We start from the raw sequence: 24,560 nt of genomic DNA on the forward strand, positions 1-24,560 counted from the left end.
TATTCCTCGTGGGGGCATAATGCTTGGAAATTTTTTGAGAATCTCTGGATATTTGTCTTACTTACTTTGCTTAAGTCTTTCCCTCATCCAGTCCTTGCATGATTGCAAATTATGAATTCTCAAGTTCTATAAACTTCATGACACTCTCTTAAGTGTTAATAGTGCAATTAACAATATGAACGTATCACAAACAAACTGATTTGAACTGAAATTAACGAATATATACATAACCATTTGTTCGAGGGTACAACAACTGAACACATTAAAGAGAATTACATCATTTGATCTGATCGCTTCTATCCCAAAAGTACTACCATAGATAATCATCTAGTCATTAAAACCAATCATTCATAACTTAGGCTAATCCTCCAAAAGCGGTGCTACATGAAACCCTTTTCTGATCGCTCTGGCTCTGCACACTACCATGGATTAAGAAATGCGGGTACGCACGACATCCCTAACCTGCTCCATCATAGAGGTGATGAGGTCTGAGATAGTCGCAAGTAGAGCTGGATCAACCTGACCCTCAAGATGGCCTCTAGCTGTAATTCGGGTGGTAGCCTTAATCCTGTCCATGCTATAAGCTAATCCTGCCGGAAGTACCTCGCCCTCAATCCTTGGTGCAGTAAGTCGATCCAATAGATCACTCCTAACATTACGGGCCTCAGACAGACCACCCAAAGTCATATGATAATCGGGGATCCAAATTACGGGCCTGACTGGTAGCATCTAGCAGTCCATGGGGTGCAGGTGGTGCAGACCTAGGGGATCCAAATGGATAACCAAGCACGGTATCAGGTGACAATGGTGCAGGAGATAAAGGTGGCATTTCCTCAGTAGGTGCTGGGCTCTGTACAGGGGAGGGAACATGAATTGGTGGAACCTCATGAATGTCTACCAGAACCTCTGGGAGAGGGTCTGCTACTGGTAGAATTGATGCCGTGGAAGGTCCCACTCCTTTTTCCCTCACTATCCTTGGTGCCCTTGGCAACTCTTCATCCTCTAGTTCCACCCTCGAGGCCATTCTAGCTCTGGTAGCCGCCCTAACTACGGTCATCAATTCCTCATCGGTCCTCTCTTCATTCTCGTTAGGATCCTCCATGAGATCCTCCTCAGCAACAATCCCTTCTAGGATAACATCCTAAACCGCAACATTCTCATCCGGTCCCTCGTTAGGGTACTCTATTGGATTCACAATTTGATCTCCAACATGTAATAAAACATCCTCATTCTGATGCTCCTGAACCTCAGGGTTCGGTGCCCCGCTGCCCTATACGAGAATGAACTATGTTACTATCATGATATTTATAAGGGTTCCCATAAGGGTTTTAATTGTCAGTACTACGCTAGGTAGTCCGACTATGAACTTGGCAAGAGTTCTTATTATCTTAGTGAACTTATTATCTTAACGCCACATCATCTCTGAGGTTTATAACGTTTAGCTCTGATACCATTTCTGTAACACCCCCAAATCCGGGGTCGGGGATTCGGGTTGTCACGAGTTCCATTTCCCTTAATAATACTTTACCTTAACAATCAACCAACTGCTGCGTACTGTGACCCCACAATATACATACACACACACCACAAGTTATAGTCTCAGAGATGAATACCAAAAATAACACAAGTCATTTTACTCCACAATTATAAACCATTTCACCTCAAAAGGGTTTCTGAATAATTTACATATTCTTTGCCATTATTATAATTCATAATGTACATAAGTCTGGTTCATCAATAGTTGAAAGCCTAGCCTATTGGTAGTTCCTACCTCAGCTACGGCGGCATCAACGCTTCCAGAAAACTGCGGAACGTTTCCTAACCGCTTGCGAATTGGAAGCTTGGTCCTGTTCATCTTTTTTATCTGTTGTTGTGTGATGAAAGAAGAAAGCAAGGTGAGCAACAAGCCCACCAAAATAATATATATAATAATTAACAATATATGAGCATTCTCATAGTACTTATGAAAGTCTTGGTCAAGAAGAATTGAACCAAGTTGATATCTTAATGCGACCAAGTCGTAAAATATTCAGTATATATATATATATACATATATACTTTTCACAATCTTTGAAATCCTCTGACATGTATAATATACACCGAGTTCCAGTTTATAACTGTATAAAAATATCTTTGCAAGGTGATCTCATATATCTAACCTTGTCTCAACATTTTTCTGAAAACCTTTGTCATTCATAAGATAATCATTAACTAGATATAAGTTGAAAAGATGAAGTTACAAGATACTCCAATATACTTATATCTTTTTTTCTGAATACTACTTGAACCACCACCGTTCAAGGTATAAACAGTTTCGAGAGTTCATTACATAGATGAGACTACACGATAAGACTTGAATAGATTCAATTTTTGATTTGTTGTTTAAAAGAAATGAAGTTACGAGATACTTCATTTGAGGGAAACATCATTATAACTGTTTGACCCTATCAATGCTTCCGCAATCACCCATCCGTAGCCTTTCTATCAAATGCTCCGGGTAGTGTTGCAGAAATATCCAACTGGATGATGAACTCATTACGGGAGTTTGCCGCGCCAGGAAGACCACTTACGATGATCGGTCGCAACAGTGCAACCCCACCATTTTCTACATGTAGAGGAGAACCTGTCGGATTTACTTGTCAACCGAACACTGGACTCCTAAGGAATGGACCGTCTTAGCGGAACTTCCAGGCCATTTGGGCCAATATAATAAGGCTGGGTCGACGCCACTCGACCACTTACGCCACTCCTAGTTCAGATGAAATCCATGACTCTGAAACGTAAAGCTTGTCCCCCCTTTCCCCAAGTAGAAACTTATTGATACGGCTCCACCAAGATGTCGTATCTAGTTGGAAAGGAAAACTCACCGATATTTCCCAGGCGGTGCCTGTTAATGGATTAACTTGTTCTAAGAATTTTACTTCCCGAGTGTTGGGTAAGTAATCAAAAACTCTTTTATCAAAACAGCAATCTTGTTGCGAATATAAAACACACCACAGAGCCAGATCCCTCAGGTTTTGAGCGAGTATTTAAATCCCCTTCGAAAGGTGGATCTTAAATATAAAAAAATGAGTTTTGGGATCCGCCCTAACTTTTAAAATCATTTTGAAGACTCGAAAACATTTTAAAGAATGTTTAGAGTAACGCTGATTTAATAAAATAAATCAGTCCCGATATGTTAGAAAGTATCTGAATATTATTATTTAAATAATATTCCCATAAGGATGATCCTTATAAAAATAATCAAGGTATGAGTTTTAAAACTCATACTTGAAATGAATAATAAATAACCAAAGATATACTTATACGAAAGTATGATCTTTATTTGAATAATCGAAAATAAGTTTGATTATCGAAACATTATTCTTTAATAAAATAAAGAATATTATTTAGTAAATAAGCATAATCATTAATCCTCGAATGAATATTCAAAAATAATATTCATTAAATAAAATAAACAGAGTCATAAGTCCTCGAATGAATATTCAAAATAATATTCATTAAATAGAATAAACGGAGTCATAAGTCCTCGAATGAATATTCACAATAATATTCATTAATAAAAATAAAGTTATCGAATAAACCTTATTCGATTAATAGTTTTGAAAACTATATCTTTATATATATATAAATATATATAATATACTCGGGAACATCGACTCCCGGTTTTAGAAAATGTTCACCTTTGGGTCCCATATACTAAGGGTATATGCAATTACTGCTTATCTCTAGCATAGGTATTATGCAACTATAAGCATTGGAATCAATAGATAGATATCAAAATTACGAAATAGACATGCATATATCCCATATCAGCATGCTCCAATATATCGCAAGATTTGCTAATTAACCATCATGCATCTATCACAAGATAATGCATATACATATACACATCACAACAACAGTATAACGGGTAGAAAACTTGCCTGAGCGACTGGGGGTGATAAAAGGCCTGGGACGATCCTGGTAACCTATAAACAACATATAAGTTGGAATTAAACCAAAGTCGCTTAAGAATCTACACTTTAACCAACTAGACTCTAACGCTCGCTTTTGCGCTTAACGATTCCTTAAGTCGCTCGAGTACCCTCGGCTCCACCATTTTTAATAAATTAACCATTACGAATTTTAAGGCAATTCTTTCGCGAGTACTTTACCAACTTCCTAATCCACATTACATAATTGTTTCGTAATCCAATTAGTCATTTAGGGGCCTTAACAAAGGTTTCAAAGTAAGGTGAGGGGTAATGGTCCGTTCGCGAAACACCGTTAATTAAAACGGTCGTTTCTCCTAAAACGTACATCCGATTCAAGCGAACCACATATCAAAACGAAGCTTGTAACATGAACTATCTAATCATGGAAATGGTAAGTTCATACCAGTGAGTGTTCTGGTGCAAAAGTTAAGCGCAAAACAGTCTAAGGTAAATCGCGCATTACGACGGCTATGTTTACGCGATTACCAAAGTTAAAACTATCCCAATCAACCACAAATCAACCCATAACCACCAATACCACCAAAATTCATCCAAACCTTACTAACTCAGTCCATAACCTCATGATTTTTCCAACTTATTCAATCTCAAACAAGAGCTACTAACTATACTTAAGGTTCATCAACCAACAACCCAGATTTATAACCCAAAATCATTATAATTCCAACCAAACTCTAAACATACAAGAATCATGCTCTCATGAACTATAAAAAACAAAACCAAACCTAATACTCAAAGTAAAGTTAGGGTTTGGAGGGGTTATACCTTCCTTGGAGTGAATAGAGTGGCTAGGTAGCCTTAAGAAGCCTTGAGATAGCTTAGGAATGCATGGATCTTAAAGGAAATCAAAGAAAATAAAGTTAGAAATCTTGAAAACACTATTCATCATCTTCTTCCTTGATTTATTGGAAGAGATTCATGAAGAAATGGAAGCTTAAACTCCTAGGATATGCTTATCTAATCATAAGGGACCTTGGGTAATTACCTTGCAAATTAACAAAGCTTGGATCTTGATTTTTGGAATTTTTCTTCTTGAAAATAGTGAAGAAGCCGAGAGCAATGTTCTTGGGAGGGTTTGTTATTTGTTGAATGTATTTGTGGTGGAAAAATGAAGTGAATGGGATATTTGGATGATTTGTTGGTTGATTAAAGTGAGTGGAGTATGACTAAGCATGACATCATCCTAGTGACTTCATATTTTGCCACTTTTCATCACTTGGTGGTGGAAGCATCTTCTTATGCGAATCCTTGCTTAATTGCTTGATTATCATCCATAATCCTTGAACTAATCTCTCTTGCATTACTTGTCGTTTAATTGTTTTACGACTCGTTTATCGTTTGTTCTTGCTAATCGTTTGAGGGATCATATCCGGGATCTTACTACTTAGGTTCCCCTAAACCTTTCTCAATATTTTATATTCCTTTTATGATCCTCTCTTATAATCCTTGAATTAAATCCTTTTAATCATGTTACCTTATACTCAATTCTTTCGGTATCTGGTGGATTTTCGGGAAAAATCAAAGTGTTTAAATTTGGATCCTGACGATCTTTACATACACTTATTTACTTTATGGAATACTAATAAGATCTTAGAGTTTCCATAACAGTACTCTTATATAGCGTGGTTTGATAATTTTCCTTAATCAGCATCATCAGCAAAAGTTACCATTCATCCGTGTTTCAAAAATTTCAAAAATTGGGGTTATTACAGACTGTAAAGACAAACACAGAAACAGAACCAACCAACACTCTCTTACCACTAAAATGAAGTATGAGTGAGCGTGAGGGAGATAGTGCCTTAGTGCACCACATAAGAAAGGTTCTAAAGTCAACCCAACAGCTTCGTCTCCTACATAGGTGAGTAGTATTTAAACCGAGACAACTCCTAGCTCCCATACATCTTCTCAAAAAGATGTAATGGCTAAAAAGGCATAAAAACAGTTACCAGATTTATTCTCTCAACAGGGTGCGTCTATTGAAATTTGCCTGTCGGCCAGGGTATCTGATGTAGTGTCACCACCTCAAATACAAACAATTCTTGATGCACCAGGAAAGGTCACATACACAAAGGATGAGTTGACGGAAATAAGAGTTTCGACCATTTTAAGGTCAGATTCGATTGTTCAAGGTTCTTTAATGGACCAATTGCCTTTACAGGTGTTAGGAGAGGATACTGATCCAAAAGCCATATGTCAGTGGTCAGTGTCTACCTCCCCAGGCTTAAATCCCCTGGATGTATCTGCGGATAGTGGATTGGACATAGGCGCAGATCGGCAACTTGTTGACAATGATTCAGATATTACCTGATGAGTCACAAGGAAATGTCTTCAAAGACATTAGAAGGGAACTTTGATCTTTATGCTAAATTCTTTGGATCATTGTTTACCCTCCCAGAATTCAAATCTGGAACCCTAAAAGGGAAACTAGCAACTTGTAGATTATGACTCAAATTTATCTGACGAGTCTAACGAGGATGGGGATTTGCGAACTCCCATTGCACCACCTGTGACCTCCTTAAGGATGGCTAAGGTGATTTTCCTTGCAGGTACAGCTGAATGTTGGAGCTATGAGAGGAGTGATACACTTGTGAGAATGAGTGTAAACACGAGTGGAGAGAAGAGTGAAACATATGTGAGGTACACTAAACAGAATCACACACTCACAGTGAGGAAGAAAGAGAAACTACTTGTTATTTCTTTTCCAACCAAGTGAAATATGAGAATTCCTTCAGACAACGACATACATTCCTTCTCTAAGGGGGAGATAAAAGCTTAAGTAATAGTTTGGAGGATTCCTCAACTAAGGGGGAGAAATAGCAGGGAGGAAGAAAAAGATCCTACAGATGTACACTACACCACACCATTGTTGTTTGTAACTACAGATCCTATTGTACGGGAGAGGTGGTAAACACAAGGTGATTTTCTAGTAAGGGAAGAAGCTGTTTTCCGAAAGGGGAGTACCATTGGTTTTTATCTGCGGATCCTATTGTACGGGAGACGTGGTAAACGAAGGTGATCTTCTTTAAGCAGTTGATTCTCATAGGGGGAGAAGCAAGAGAGATAAGCGCTTCTCAATAGGAAATGTGGTTGTACAAAAGATGATGAAACTACTTGAAGATATGTTCAGTCTAGAGGAACATCTATTTGGAATCTGGAAAATGTTAAATATAATCCAGAACTTTTCTGCTATTTACTTTGCATTTCTGTTTACATCTTTTTCTTATTTGTTAGTTGAGTTATCCTCTAGGTATTTGTTGTTATTGTCTAACAAACAAATAGGGGGAGATTGAAAGGCATATGTCATAGCCTATTTGTTTATTCGAGGATTTAACTCAACTCAAATAAGAATGTAACAAGTAAATAGTGGATCTACCGTCAAAGAGATCTCTCAAAGTAACATTTGTCAAAGGATTCAGAAACAAGGTTCATCTACAGACTTGAGGAATTAATTCACTGAAAGAAGTTCAAGAAATTGATCAAGCCTCAGTGATATAAATCAAGATTGTGGATTTAATCAAGTGACAGAGATCTTGTTAGGGTATTAGATAATTACAGGGATTTAATCTGAAGAAAATCAAGTGATCAAAGTCAAGACATGAAGAAACATTACAGAAGTTAGTCACTCATGAATCAGACAGTACATTGAATGTCAACATTGAAGTGGTGGAATTGATTCATAATTTTCAGAAGATTTTCAGAAGAATGGTTGCAGTTCAAGAGTAGTATTAATTCTCTATTAATTAATTAAGTTATATAGTTTAATTAAGAAAATAAATTATATCTGCAAAGATTAATTTATTGATTAATTGAATTAATTGATTAATTAATTCTGAATTAATATTAAGAATTTTCAGAATTATAATTGAATTAAAATCAGTTTAATTCAATAAGGCAATTAAAACTTGAACTGGCATGACAATCTGGATTGTCATATCGATTGTCATGCCAGGTCATTTCAATTGTCTCACTGAAAGTTCTACTGGTTCAGCAGATTGTCTTACTAGTTCAACAGATTGTCATGCTAGTTCAATCAATTGTCTTGCCAATAGTCTTGCTAGTTCAATCAATTATCTTGCCGATAGTCTTGCCACTTAATTCAATTGTCTTGCCGATTGTCTTGCCAGTTCAAGTGGATTCTGTTGATTGAAATATAAACGAAGAGAATCAGCAGTCATTAAAAATCCACACAACAGAAGTCAACAACTCAAGAACAGAAAAGAAAAGCAGCCGACTATAAATTTCATCCTTCATCTGCAAATTTCAAGATCATAAATTTCTAGTTTTAAAGTTAAATCCAAACAACTAGAAATCATTCTCTTGTTCTTGTGTAACAATCTAGCGGATCAAAATCCCTAGAACTTAATCTCAAATTGCGTTTAGCATTTGATTCATTTTATTGCAAAAATAGAAAAAGTTCATGTCGAATTTATTCTTGATTTGTGATAATTAATTTGAGATTAATCCCTTGTAATCGATACCATTGTTGTAACACCTTTCAAATTTAATAATATTTTTATTTAACTTGAATTTTGTTTCAATTTTTATTCTGCACTAAATTCGATTAAACAATATAGTTTGTATTCAACCCCCCTTCTACAAACATATTGGGACCTAACAAAAGCTCTTAGCCAAGAGCACAGGCAAAAAGGGTAAGGGACACAAGCTCACCCCAAACCTATACTAGAAAGAAGAAACCAAAAACCCTTGGGGATGCACAGGGATCACACACTGTGCAAACTGGTGCTAAAGACAAAGTCACTGCACCTTTTCAAAGTCAATTTGATGTGGCTCCAATAAATGTGGAGTCACAGCCAAAATCTTTAGTAATAGAAGCACCCCAAACACCAAATTCTCCCACAAACTCTCTGGATGTGGATATGATCAACACATCAATTCCTGATTCCCTTTCTTTAACTCTGTTGGGGAAGCCAAAATCTAGTGCAAATGAGCATCATCTTTTGGATGATTTGTTGGCTTACTTGCCAATTTTTTCAGGAACTATTGAGACATCTGTGCCAAAATTTTCATCAATCTGCACAGAGTCCACAATATTTTCCACTCCAAACTTATTTATTCCTACTCTCTTGATGGGTATTGTTCATCCGTCGAGTAGTGATTGTATCCCGACGGATAAGCTTAACAGCAATTATCCGTCAGATAGTCAAACTTCTAACCCAACGGATATCTTTTATCTATCGAGTGTCTCTGCACAGCTTCCAATTTCATCAATTATTTCAAGTGCAGAAGACTTAATGGTAGTAAAATCACTCCTAGGATTGAGGGAAGGGAGTGAACTGAGTGAGAGTCTGGGTTGCTCCCAGGAAAAAGGAGAGGAAAAGAGTGAAAAAATGCAATCCAGTTCTTTAAGATTGGCAAAAGAGAGTGTGTGGAGTCCCACCTTAGATGGTGAAGGTGAAGGTGTGAGGGTGGGGAGCCAAGGTGAGACCTTGATGCAACGATAGAGAGAAAATAAGGGAAAAGCAGGTACTGAAGATATAAGGGTGGATGTCATTGTAAGTGAGTTAATGAATGTCTAGGATACAGACAGGGAGGGACTATCTCAGCAACCTCAAGCTGTTATAGATTCCACCTCCCTTGATGCTGAGACATTTACTCACCCTATTTCAGCATATCAACTTCTAGACGAACAGGGCAATGACAATGCAGAAAGGATTCTTAACTTGGTGCACACCACACAGTCAATGCTAAGAGCTAAGGATGTCATCACAGCTTTGCCCTCTACAGCTGGTGATGTTGATTATGGGATTGGTGGTTCAGAAGAATTCTTTAGAGGTGAAGGTGAAGATAGTGAAGAAGAGCCATTGGACATAGGGGAGAAGTAGGCTCCAGTTCAAGATCAGGCATGCCATCATGGGCATTTTTAAAGAACTGTGATGACACTACTTCAAGACAACCCTGATTCAACTCATAAATCAGACAAATTCTGCTCTTCAAACCACCACAAATGCCAACACCAAAAAGTTCCTTCAAGCACATCTTGCCTCTTTGCAACTACAATAAATTCAAGGTTTTTAACATGCTCGAGATGTCAACACTATAAAAGGTGATATTGATGAGATGAAAAAGGCCATTTCTGACAAGATGGACTCTAAACTTCCAGAAGCTACAATGATTGACATCAAGAGACAACTCAGGAAAAATTCTGATCTTACCACAAAGATAGATGTTTTAGATACAAGAATGTTAGCAATGGAAGCATCTCTTACAGCAATTCATCTTCACCAAGCTCAACAGACATACTTGCTTCAGAAACTGGTGGCAGCAAATACCTCCTCTACTCAACTTGCTCATAACAAAAAGGGGGAGAAAGAAAATTCTAGGAGTGTGGGGGAGCAAAAAGTGCTTAATATTGAAGTTAGCAAAGTAATTGTGCCTTCAATTACTTTCACCAAGCCACCAGCCAAAGATATCATTGATATGATAAATGAAGTAGCAGCCAATCTAAGAGCAGCTGTAAAGGAGCAGTTGATTCCAATCAACTGGGAGAAAATTGACGAGGACATTCAAAAGAAGTTTGGGCTAGAAAAGAAGCCAGAAAAGTCAGCCATTCATCACTCTCAAGTCAGGCAAATCTCTGTGAATGAAATAAGCATGAATTACCTGGAAAGAGGACAGCCATCCTGCATCAAATCTCCAAAGGCTGAAGTACTTTTGAAGCCAAGGGTGAATTATCCAAGAACCTCACTAAAGAACCCTTTGGACACAGTGTATGAGACACCTAAGCCTGATGAGAAGAAACTGTTGTCAAGATCCATTGCCTTCTACAAGGATCCAGCTGATTCAGCTTTAAAAAGGAGAATTGCTAAAGTTTTCAGGAATGGTAAAGAAATTTGTGTGGTGGCTGTACATCCTCAATTTGCTGAAGCAAAGAAGAAAAAAGGCAAGATTGAAGCAAGAAAAGAAGCAAGCTACTCTAGATGCTAAAAAGGCTAAACAAAAGAAAGGGCAAGCTGCTATCTTGGCCAAGCTACAAACTGTGAAACCAACACAAAAATTCCTACTCAGCCATCTGAAATCACTGAATCTCAAGATCCAAAGAAGCAAGTTGAACCACAACAGAAGAAATCTCAAAGATACAAAGAATTGGCCAAAAGAACCAAAAGGAAATTGAACTTTGCTGGTAAGGAATTGGAGGATTAGTTTTCCAAAGAATCCACTACAACTACAACTCAAGCATCAAAACCCTCTGTGGTATTTGAAGTAATTAAGGTGGTGGATCCTTACAGGAACATTCATGTGAACCTATTGTGCCTAAGGATGAACCAATAGAATGGAAAAGTGTAATATCCGGGATATATCGTGTAATTATTTTTGGCTGATAAATAATTATTATGTATGTTCAATATCTATTCTGTGAATTATTTGTTAAGTGTTAAATATGTTTGGATGTTAAAAAATAATATTAATTGAGTATTTTAATTTTTATATGTCCAAAATAAAATATAGATAATTGTCATATCTTCCTAATTATTTTTATGTTGATTTATAATTTTATAGGAAATATATGGATTTTATAAAATCTTTTTCCGAGTATTTAAAAACTATTTTATACAATCGGGAACCAACCGACGTCATCCGTTTTTACGTTTTGATAACCCGAAACTCTTCTGAGAACTCCTTCCTAACAGCATACAAGACTCCACTTGGGATGTCCCCGTTTCAACTTGTTTATGGTAAGGGATGTCATTTACCTGCGGAGCTTGAGCATATGGCCTATTGGGCGTTGAAGAAGTTAAACCTTGATCTAGATGCAGCTGGAAAGAAGCGAATGCTTCAGCTAAATGAACTTGATGAATTTTGAATCCAAGCGTACGGGAACAACAAAATGTACAAGGAAAAAGTGAAAAGGTGGCACGACAGGAAGCTATATCCTAAGTCATTTGTGCCGGGGCAGCAAGTTCTTTTATTCAACTCTCGTCTCCGACTTTTTCCTGGAAAGTTGAAATCAAGGTGGTCTAGACCTTTTATTGTCAAAACCGTGTTTCCACATGGAGCGGTGGAGATTTTTGAGAATGATCCGGACCAAGCATTCAAGTTTAATGGTCAGCATTTGAAGCATTACTATGGGGACACGACAAACCGGGAAGTGGTTAGTGCCGTTTTATTGTCAACTTGATTAAGGTACGCTACGTCAAGCTAATGACGAAAAAGAAGCGCTTCTTGGGAGGCAGCCCATGATTTGTTGTTACAGGAACCCTTAGAAGTTAGTAACCTATACAAAACCAAAAAAAATTAGAAAAATAGGGCAAGCAAAAAAAAATTCCAGAAGACCCCTGAGCGCCCGCTCAGCTCTGCTGAGCGACCGCTCAGGGCCCGACTGGAAGAATTTTTTTTAAGTCTTATAAAAATCCAAAAAAATCTGAAAAAATCAAAAATCAAAACATAGCCCCATTACCCACGAATTATCTTCCCATTACCCACATTTTTAACCTTCAAACCCACTCCTAATCAAATTTTACCCTTATCTCTAGCCTATATATACATATAACTATTCCATATACTCCCCCATACACTTTCAAACCTTAAACTCTCTCCCATATTTAAAAACACAAATCTTAAACACTTTTTCTCAGTTTTGATGGAACCCAAGAGATCCAGGACTATTGATAGCAGTAACACTGTTCCTACTGCTGATTCTTCGAGGGGTACTACTGCGAGGCCTCGTTTGTTTGATAAGGCTGCTGAGGAGGAGTATACTAGGCTTCTGGGTAAGCCGATTTTGAAGGAGAGGGGATTCTTACCATCAGGGAGGGATGGTGAGTTGTTGCCAATGATTGCTGAGAAGGGTTCGATTGCTTTTTGTGAGTCACCAGAGGCAGTTACGATGAGTGTTGTTCGTGAGTTCTATGCGAACGCGAAGACTGAAAAGAATGGGTTTTCTGTTGTACGGGGGATGACGGTGGATTATCACCTTGAGGCGATTCGCCGTGTGATTGGGCAGCGACAGAGGAAGCCGAGGGAGGAGAATTGGAATGAGAAGACTGCTGAGGATTTTGACTTGGATTTGATTTGTGCTACTCTCTGTAGGCCGGGCACAGTTTGGACTTTCAAGACTGGGACTAACGAGTATCACCATTTTCCGGAGATTGCGATGAATAGGTATGCCTGTGCATGGAATGCCTTTATTTGCGGTAATATTGCCTACTTCGTATGCACATAAAGTAACAGTCGAGCGAGCACAGTTGTTATGGGGTATTTTGAATGAGGAGTACTATGTGGACCTTGGTGAGTTCATCTACCAAGGAATTCTGAAGTTTTTAAGGGGAGCTAAGCACATGAACATCCCTTATGCATCCACGGTTACAAAGCTTTACCGAGCAGTGGGAGTTCAGTGGCCGTCTCATGAGCAGTTGTAGCTTCCGGCCACTCCTATTGACTCCGGGACTCTGAATGCGATAAAGGAGTGGACTGGTGGAGAGCCCGAGGAGTATGGGTTGGGTTATCGTCTTCCAGGAGGGCGTCAAGCACACGGTGCTACCATGGCGAGACCAGGGCGTGATGAGGCTGGTTCTTCTTGAGCTCATGAGGGTGCTGGGATGGCTGATGCCCAGTATAGGAGGCTGTCGAGGAGGATGGATGCTATGTACGAGACACAGAGCAGGTTTGCTCAAGAGGTCACCCTTGCGTTTGGGACTGCTTTTAGAGGCCTTGGAGCTGACATCCAGTGGCCAGTTTTTGGTGAGGACTCTGCATATCCGCCTCCTGATACTCCACCCTCTGAGGGTGATGATGATGATAATGATCTCTCCGAGTAGGTATACCCTGTGTTCCTTTCTACTACCTTTACTAGGGACAGTGAAGATTCTAAGTTTGGGGTGGTAGTTAAGGAATATTTTATGTGTGTGTCATATAATTGCATATCATAATAGTTTAGTTCATATAATTGCATATTTTTGCCATATAGTTTTTTTTAATTTATTTATAGCTTTATTTATCAGGTCATGTAGCTCATGCATATACCATGACCCCTTTTGCGTTGCTTTACCAATTGATTTGTGATGTTGATGCGAGTGTAGTGATAGCGTTAAAGTGATGTTGAGTCTTGTAGGTTGACGTGCATGCTAGAAACACTTGTAATTTCACTAAGTCTTAGAGAATGCTTAAGGACTAGATTGTTGTTATGGTTTGATGGTTTTCAAGGTTAATCTATTGATTATGCTTAGAATTTATAATAGGTTCTTAGTGATAAAAGGCATGAAAAGAAAAATTGGAGTAAAAAGTGGAATTTATTGCTAATTGTGGCTAGGCGTCAAATGGATAGTAGCCGGCTCGTATTTTTATGCGAGTAGTCTAGGGTTGAGCAAGATGGAGGGAAACGCACTTGCTCAGAAAATTTGAAAAAAAAATATAGAAAAAATAGAAAAAAAAGAAAAGAAAAAAAATAAAATAAAGAGTTAATGCATAATTGATCACGAGTGGGCTCTTTGGTATTCGAGTTATTAAGTTCTTAGGGGACTTTGTGCCTAGTGACCTATGGCTTTTATAGTCTGGGATCCGCTAACCTAACGTTCACTTCATGGATGCCATTGCATAAGTCTCTTGTTGACCTCACTCATTGCACGGTCAAATAAGCATTTGTGTGTTGTGTTAAATAAAAAGCATGATTCCGTAATAAGCTCCAGTAATCTTGAAGTGTTATAAGTCATTTTGTGCCTAGAATTTTATTCTTCATATAATCATGTGATTATCTTGAGGATAGTCGAGTTATGATAATTGATCTAGTTTCGAAGCATATCTGTTAAGCATCCGCACACACCACGTTTCTGGCTGTATCTTAGTTTGAATGATTTGATTGATCTTTATTTGCCTAATTGCATTTGTTGAGATGTCGTAAGTTGGTTGGTTTGGTCGTAGTAAGGGGGATCGCTGCATTTCATATAGATTGCATTCATACATGTTTTTGTTTTGTTTTTGAGTCTGTGACGCTTGAGGACAAGCATCGATTTAAGTTTGGGGGTGTGATAAGTGGCATTTTATACCACTTAGAACGTCTTATAAAGGCTTGAATTGATGTCTTGGAATCAAGTATTTTGTGTATTTGATGCGTTTTTCTAGTGTTTGTGCATTTCAGGGTATTAATTGCATTTCTGGAGAGATTTCATCAAGAATAAGCCTTGGCATGTGTTTGGCATTGCGCGTGGGAAGTTAGGAGCAAAATGCAGCAAGAAATGGGAGCAAAAATAGAGCATTTTCCAGAAGGGGTCTGAGTGCCCGCTTAGCTCTGCTGAGCGACCGCTCAGTAAGCTGAGCGCCCGCTCAGCCTGAGCGGCCGCTCAGGGACGGAATTTTAGATTAATTATTCTAGGCTCCTGGTTCTGTTTGAGTTCCAACTTCTGAGTTAGCTGGATTTTATGGGATTCCTATATAAGTAGTTTTCAGAGACGTTTCATAAAGGTTGGATCGTAGTATTAATCATGGAGCGAGGAGATAAGGAAGAAGACCGTTTTAGCACACCGCAATGAAGAGGAAGCATATTTTCTTGTGATTCTTTATTTCGTTGTAACGTTGGATGCTAGTTTTCTTTACTTTGAACCTCTTTACTCTTGTGACATACTCTGGTTTAATATAAGTAGTTTTAGTTATTATTCTCGTGTGTTATTATCATGTTTTCATATGAACCCATGATGATGATGAATGCTATCATGGGCTAATCGTGATCATGGGGTCGTAACTGATTTACTATGGAATTCTTTAGTTAGTTGTTTAATACCTTAGTGTGTGATGATTGTATGATATCTAGTATTGGTTGTGCTTATTCGTCTTATGTGCGTCACGAACATATAAGATAGGGTGTTAATCTCTTGTAAAGCGACGGTGGATCTTGAGGTTTAGAACTTGCCATGCTAGCATAGGTTCATGTATGTGTATGCATAATTAATGGGTAACTCCAACCGTTTTACTCACCCTGTGTAATCATAAGGAACAACTTGTGCTTAAATCGTTATGTTGTCAAATTCTGTAGACATATAGGGTCTCAACATAATTGATGCTTATTCAAATTCTGTCTTAATTGTGGATGCTTGGTAGAATGGTATTAGTACAATGAAAGTTGGCTTTTATCAGTTTCGCGTTGTTCGATTAATATCATCACTGTTGCATGCTAAAGGTAGTGACAATGACTATTGAAGGAAGTAGTAATGAAGTTGTGATCTCATGTGTGTTTTAATATTATTAATTCAAGTGTCAATTAAGTACTTAATTCTCGTAGTTAACTATAGTCAATAATTAGTTAATCAATTCTAAGTGTTATTGTCTTAACATTGAGAAGTAATTATACATTGGTGAGTGAGTTTTAATTGAACATAATTAGTCTGAGTTTCTGTGGGAACGAACTAGAAAGTATTCTATATTATTTGTGAACGCGTATACTTGCGTGTATTATTAGCGCGTGTTTTCGCCCTAACAAGTTTTTGGCGCCGCTGCCGGGGACTCGGCGCATTTGTTTAGTTTATGTACTTACCATCAGTGGTCATTAGGACTCAGTGATTAAGACGTGTTACTTATTATTTCCGGTTGTGTTTCAGGTACTTTAGCGAGCGTTTATAAAAACACGTTCTCGTACTCGTAAGAGGACTTTAGATACGGCTGAGGAGACAGACGAAGTTCTTGATACTCCGGAGAAGATAGATTTTGAAGATTCGGATTCAGGAAGTGAGCAGAAAGAGCCAGTAATCATGGGTGATGAAATACTTTGCGAAAACCGATAACCCTAATTTCATAAAAGGACAAATATACCTATTTTCTGGAAACGAACACCAAACCGATTTTCGAGAGCAGGAACCCTAATTGATACGAGTATTATTATATGAAGTATGTTACAAGTCGGGTTTTATTAACGTTCGGTTAGATTGTTAGCGAGGATATGTCAAGCATAATCGAAGGTCTAAGTTAGGGTGTTTCAACTTTGTAGGTTCTAGTCGGAATGCCCAAGACTTGGTATTGGTCTAAAGATAGCCTAGTGGACAGTCGACGAGCTCAGTAAAGTTCCAATCGAAAGACCTGAGTGTTGAAGTCGAAGCCAGGGTAATCTAGTGGTTAGACATTAAAGCCTGAGCATCCGTGTCAGCACAAGGTCAATCGTTAATAATTATAAGCTCAGCAAGGAAAGTACCCCTGAATAAGTTTTTAGGGTTCATGAATAATTGTTGATTTAAATTACGTACTGGAACAAAACGATTTAAGTTACGTACCCCCTCGGTTTCAAATGGTTTTGTTAACTTGTGTTTGGCGGGAAAAGTAATTCTGAAAATGCCTATCTCTAAATTTTGAATAAAAGGAAAATGTTTTGGAAAGTGTGTTGTGATATAATTGTTTTGACAAAAGATAGGTAAGTGATTTGGAAAACTGGATAAAAATGATCAGATAATTGGATGAGTGTGCGCAGGAGGCCCGTAACGGCCTAGAAGATAGCGTAAGAGGCGAAGTGGTTACGCACCCTATTATAACCACCAGCCCAGCGTGACAGGGACCTAGCTAGTCTCTGAGTTCCAGAACAAGTTTTCATAGGATAGCCAAGATAGAGTTATCCTATGGAGATAGCCTGATCAGCTGTCTCACCAGGGATCATCCAATACTTTTACATCTGAGCAAGTGATTTTGAGGTTCCCGGAGAGGAACAAGTTTTATAAGTCCTGTGATGGGACAAGTTTTATGGTTCCCGTAACGGAACAAATGATTTTGGGTCCCCGTAACGGGACAAATGGTTTTATGGGTCCTGCGATGGGAGGGAAGATTTGAAAATGAAAAAAGCATGTTAAAATTGAAATTTGGTATTTATGCACATCACACAACTAATGATTTGGTTTTACAGAGCATGATAGTTTTGATATCCAGTTCATACATGTTTTACTTGTTTTTTAGCAAGTTATGATTTCTGTTCCTACAACTGTTTATCATAAACTGTTTTTGATTGTTATTCATATAGTGGTACTGCTGAGCAATTGATTGCTCACCCTTGTAAAAAAGTTTTATATATGTATTGCAGATGCCTAGGAGATTCTTCTGTGGTAGTCGGGGCAGAGTTCCAGTTCCTTCCGTGTCAGGCTCCTCTGAGGTAGTTGTGTCAGACCAGAAATGGTCTACTGAGTTGTTGTATTAAGATAGTATTGTCAAGGTGATTGTAATGAATGGGTTTTGTGAGAAATTATGACCTAAGTCATACTTAAACCTGGAAAAGATCATCTTGGTAAGAGGGGTTGTGATTATATTTTATCAGTGAAATGAATTTTATTATGTTACTTGTTGTGTTGTGGATGACGTCAACTCCTGACCCTGGGGTTGAGGTCGTCACATACTAACTGCCTCTAACACTTTACACAGATGTTTCATGATCTAATAAGTCTTTTACGGGACTTAAAAACAGTTTTAAAGTTACATATAAGGTAAGGGTGGTTTCGCGAAACGTCGTTACTTTAAATAATTGTTTCTCCTAAACTGTAAATTCGATTAACACGATATATATATATATATATCAAAATGAAGCTTAAAATAAGAACTAACTGATCATGGTAGTGGTGATGCTTAACAAGGGGGCTTTTTCAATTCTAAAGTCACACACAAATAGGGGTAGTATATAATCGGGCATTACGACGGCTTTAAACTAACGATTTCCAAATTTTTAACTACACCAAACGTCCTCAATCCAACCAACAACTACCCAAGCATCATTCATAATCAATACAACATCCTATTCCACCAATTCTAAGTCAAATCATTCAAGAACAATATATTAAACACTAAGCATCATACATGACCAAACAATGACAATAATCAATCCTAAACTTATCTAAAACATACAAATCATACTTATACATTCCAAACTCCAAAACAACACAAGTTCAGATCATAAATCAAAAGTGAAGCTTGTTTATACCTTATTGATGCTTCTTAGTACTAGAAAAGAGCTTGTATAGACTTTATGAACCTTGATCTATGCTTAATCAACCTTACACTTCCATGAAAATCAAGAAAATCAAAGTTAGTTACTATTTATCACTATTCATCATCATCTTTGTTGATTTATTTGGACTAGCTAGGCATGGATTTTGAAGCTCAAACTTCTAGGATAACTAAGTTATAACATGAAGAAGCTATAGAATTTACCTTAGCATTTATGATGGAGTCAAGCTTGGATTTTGAACTTCTATTTCTTCTTTTTTTCAAAAGGGTCAACAGCTTCTTCTTTCAGGGGGGGGGTTGCTTTGCTTGGTTGGTGAAGTTATAAAGTGATAAATAATGTGATTACTAGGTAAATATCTAGCTTGTTACTTTAATAAAGTGCTTAGGTTATCTTGCTTGCATCATCCTCTTTTCATGTGTTTGTTAATCAAGTTGTTAATGATGTAATCAAGCTTGATCCTTTAATTTGGTTTCACATTGATGCTCCATATTTTGCACTCCTTTATTTTCTAATTGTCACAAATATTTTCTTCCTCATTTGGCTTCCCTTTGTTATGTTATTCATTCATCGTTTAATCTCGTTTGATCGTTCGAGGAAACATATATGTGATCTTATTATTGGGGTTTCCCTAAAACCTTCTCAATATCTTTTATTCCTCTAATCATACTCTTGTATAGTCCTTGTATTTAATTCCTTCAATCTTACCGCTTCATACTTAATTCCTTCAATGTCTGGTGGATTTTCGGGAAAAATGAAAGTGCTCATTTTCGAATTCTGATGACATTTACATACACTCAAATTCATTACTTAACAGTAATACGTACTCAGAATTTTCATAAAAGAACTTCTATATATGGTTTCCTGATAATATTTCACAATCAGAAAAAATTCATTATTCATCAAGGTTTCAAATAGTTATAAAAATTGGGGTTATTATAGGATCTATGTCAATTGCGGGATAATACCACCAGCCTTCGTGTTCCCATCTCCAGAAACTTGACGCATCAAACTTTCGAGAGTCAGCTCTGATACTATATGTGACAATCCGGGTCAAATCCCGAGCCTTTTTTGAAAACCGGGCAAGTCCCGATTCAGAGCTTGAAATAAGCCGAAGACTATTGTCCCAAATGCAGCCAACTTGGGTAACGACTAGCCCACCATAGGCCCCTAAAAGATTATGATTTGTTGGTGCACAAGGTAGTAGTACTTTATCTTATAAATTGAACAAAAGCCCCAAATCTCCTCGATGTGGGAATGGGGTGTTACATATATCCTTTCAAGTTTTAAATATTCCATAGACATTCGTGTAAACTTTACCAGATTCTTAGGGTAGTTCAAACATCTTGTTGGAAGAAATTGATGATAAGTTCTTGTTTTTCAAAAAGAAATCAAAGGTTTTAGTATTTAAACTATCAGAGCTTATTTATCATCATTTGATATCAGCATTTGACAGAGGTGACGTCATCAGCATTTACCATCAGTATTTGCTGATCAGCTTTTGTCATCAGGATTTGCTCACATCAGTATCTGTCGAGCTACAAATCAGGAGATATCAAATGAGGAAATATTTGCAGAGATATGTCGGTTTATGACTTTACTTATTGTAGCAGTCAATAGATGGATATATTTTAGGATTCTTTATTGTATTATATTAGGCATGTTTTAACTGTGATAGTTCTAATAATCTTGCTGTTGCTTGCAGGAAGAATAAAGGGATAAATAATGTTCCTCCTAAGTCAGAGTTTAGGAATTGAACAGTTAGATATAAACCAAAGAATCCATGTTTTCATTTTGGTAGTGTTTGGCATTCTACTTACACATATAAAGAGTATCACAATTTGTACTATGATTATTATGAATTGAAACCCTCTTTTAATAAATCAAAAATCATTTCTGCCTATGTAAATTCTGATATTAAGCATGTTAGCATAGACTGTGATCCAAAGTCTTCTGCTGCAAATGTTAACAAACTTAAAAAGGCCAAAGGATCCAAGCAAGTCTGGGTCCTTAAAAACACTAATTAATTGTTTATCTGATTGCAGGGTAACAGGAAAAATTCTTTAGTCTTGAACAGTGGATGTTCAGGATACATGACTTGAAATAAATCAATGTTATCAGAGTTTAAGGAGGAGGCTGGCACAAATGTTTCTTATGGAAATGGAAACTTAGGAAAGATTTTGGGATATGACAAAATCAGACTTGAAGATGTCATCATTGAAAATGTAGCTCTAGCTACAGGACTCAAACATGATCTAATCAGTGTGAGTCAAATCTGTGATAGAGGTAACCATGTAACTTTTTATGAAGAACATTGTGAAATTGTCAGTAAATCAGATGGCAAGGTTGCAATGTCTGGTTATAGATATGGTAACTTATATGAAGTCAGGATCTCCATAAATACTAATAACTCTGAAATATGTCTACTTAGTAGAGCATTTGTGGAAGAGAGCTGAAATTGGCATAAAAGACTTTCTCATCTCAATTTCAACATCATCAATGAACTTGTGAACAAAGATCTTGTGAAAGGATTTCCAAATGCAATATTTACTCCTGATGGCTTATGTGACTCATGCCAGAAAGCCAAATCAAGGATATCATCTTTCAAGAGTAAAACCGAATCCTCAATTCTTGAACCATATCACTTGCTTCATATTGATCTTTTTGGTCCAGTAAATATATTGTCTATTGCAAAGAAGAGGTATGCACTTGTTATTGTTGATGAGTATACAAGGTAGACATGGGTGTATTTCTTGCACACCAAGGATAAGACACCATCCATTCTTCTTGATCATGTAAGGGAACTGAAAAAAGATCAACTCATAAAGTAAAGATCATTAGATGTGACAATGGAACTGAATTCAGGAACAACACTATGGAAGAATTCTGAAAATAAAAGGATCAAATAGGAATTCTTTACTCCTAGAACTCCACAATAAAATAGATTTGTTGAAAGTAAGAATAGAACTCTCATAGAAGCTGCAAGGACTATGCTTGAAGAAGCAAAATTACCAACCTACTTCTGGGCTGAGGCTGTGCAAACTGCATGCTTTACACAAAATACAACACTGATAAATAAGCATGGCAAGACACCATTTGAGATGGTGAAAGGAAAGAAGCCAAATTTGAAGTACTTTCACATATTTGGTTGCAAATGTTTTATTCACAAAATCATCATGAACAGTTTACTAAATTTGATCTAAAAGCTGATGAAGGTATATTTGTTGGATATCCACTGTCAACAAAAGCTTTTCAGAGTTTATAATCTATGAACAACGGTGGTCATGGAATCTATTTATGTATCTTTTGATGAATAGAAGATTACAGGTCTAGAAAATGTGGATGACCGTGAAGAGTTGAGATTTGAAAATAAACTACCATATGCTAAATAGTTAAATATTGATGATCTGATAAATCCTGATACTGCAAATCCTGATGTCACTCTAAACGATGATGAGCCACATGTCTGTGGCAATACTAAAAATAATGAAGCATATGTTGAGGGGGAGCAACATGATTTATATCAAGAACCAAGTGATTTAAATCAAGAAACATCAGTAGAAACTCCATCAGGCTCTGATTCCTCAAATACTGATGAAGCAAATACTGATAGTACTGGAAATACTGATTCAGAGGGAGCTTCAGGAAATAATGATGGTACAAGGAAAAGTAAAACTAGAGACTTCATGGATCAAGGGGAGGTTCTACTTCAAGAAATCAACTTCCTTCTCCAAGAAAATGGACTAAGTCACACATACCTGACTTAATCATCGAAAATCCTGATAGTGGTGTCAAGACCAGAAAAGCCACTCAAAATGAATGTCTCTACCATTCTTTTCTATCTCAAACTGAACCCAAGAAAGTGGAAGAAGCTCTTCAAGATGCTGACTGGATCACAAAAATACAAGAGGAATTAAATGAATTTGAAAGGAACAAAGTATAGACATTGGTACCAAGACCAAAGGATAGATCAGTAGTTGGTACAAAGTGGGTGTTTAGATGCAAGACTGACAATGAGGGTATTATTACAAGAAATAAGGCAAGGATGGTTGCAAAGGGATATTCACAACAAGAATGCATTGACTATGATGAGACTTTTGCTCAAATTACAAGGCTTGAGACAATCCGAATTTTTGTTGCCTATGCTGCTCTCATGAAGTTCAAGGTGTTCCAAATGGATGTGAAAAGTGCATTTCTAAATGGTGAACTTGATGAGGAAGTTTATGTTGAACAACCTCCAGGGTTCATTGATCCAAAGTATCCAGATCATGTTTATAAGCTGGATAAGACATTCTATGGACTAAAGTAAGCTCCAAGGGCATGGTATGAAACACTTGCTCAATTTCTATCAGAAAGTGGTTTTAAAAAAGGTACAATTGATAAAGCTATATTTTATAAGTATCATGGTAAGGACTTGTTGATAGTTCAGATATATATTGATGATATCATTTTTGGTTCTACTAATGATAAACTCTGCAAGAGATTTGCAAAGCTAATGCTGTCAAGATATCAGATGAGTATGATGAGAGAATTCAGTTATTTTCTGGGATTACAAGTCAAGTATATTGAAGAAAGAATCTTCATCAATTAAAAAAAATACCAGAAATCTGCTCAAAAGGTTTGAAATGCAAGACAGTTCATCTACAACAACTCCTATGGCCACTACAACCAAGTTAGATTTAAATACTGGTTCATCAGTAAATATAACTAACTATAGAGGTATGATTGGATCACTCCTATATTTGGCTTCTAGTAGACCTTATATCATGTATGCTACCTGGCTGTGTGCAAGGTTCTAAGCCGATCCGAGGGGACCGCACCTATTAGCTGTGAAAAGAATTTTCAAATATCTCAAAGGCACCATGAATCTTGGATTGTGGTATCCTAGAGATTCAGATTTTAAGGTAATTGGATATTCAGATGCTGATTTTGCAGGATGCAAAATAAATAGGAAAAGCACTTCAGGAAGCTGCCAATTTCTTGGTGGCATACTGGTTTCTTGGTTTAGCAAGAAACAAAAGTCAATTTCCACTTCAACTGCAGAAACTGAATATATTGTTGTAGGAAGCTATTGTGCTCAAATTCTTTAGATAAAGAATAAGTTACTGGATTATGGGTTAGAATATTCTAAAATTCCTATATATTATGATAACCAAAGTGCTATTGCAATGACAGGAAATCCATTGCAACATTCTATGACTAAACATATCAGCATAATGTACCATTTCATAGTGGAGGCTCATCATTTCCCTGCTCATAATTTTTACTCCACTTTTGTTGGAGATTCTGAGATGAGGAGATTTTTCACTGAGATTGGCTATGATAAAGATATGAGGAACATGGGACAGTTGAAGATGAATAAGTTAAGGAAAAAACGGAACTTCTACTTTGATTGCATCACTCGAGCCTTCAACAACAAGTGCACAAATTTTGATTCACTTCCATAATGACACAATAAATTGGGTACTCTTTAATCCATGATGCTAACTATGAGTTTGGTAGAGTAGTTCTCTATTTTATAGGGAATAGACTAAAAGCTGATCCTAATATTGTTTACTATGCTAGGTTTTGTCAGTTAATTTTTAATGTATGGTTTCCCAATACCCCAATCCCTGCTAATCAAATCATTTCAGTGTTTAAGCTCACAA

Source organism: Apium graveolens, chromosome 5, assembly GCF_009905375.1.
Source record: "Apium graveolens cultivar Ventura chromosome 5, ASM990537v1, whole genome shotgun sequence".
Classification (NCBI taxonomy): domain Eukaryota; kingdom Viridiplantae; phylum Streptophyta; class Magnoliopsida; order Apiales; family Apiaceae; genus Apium; species Apium graveolens.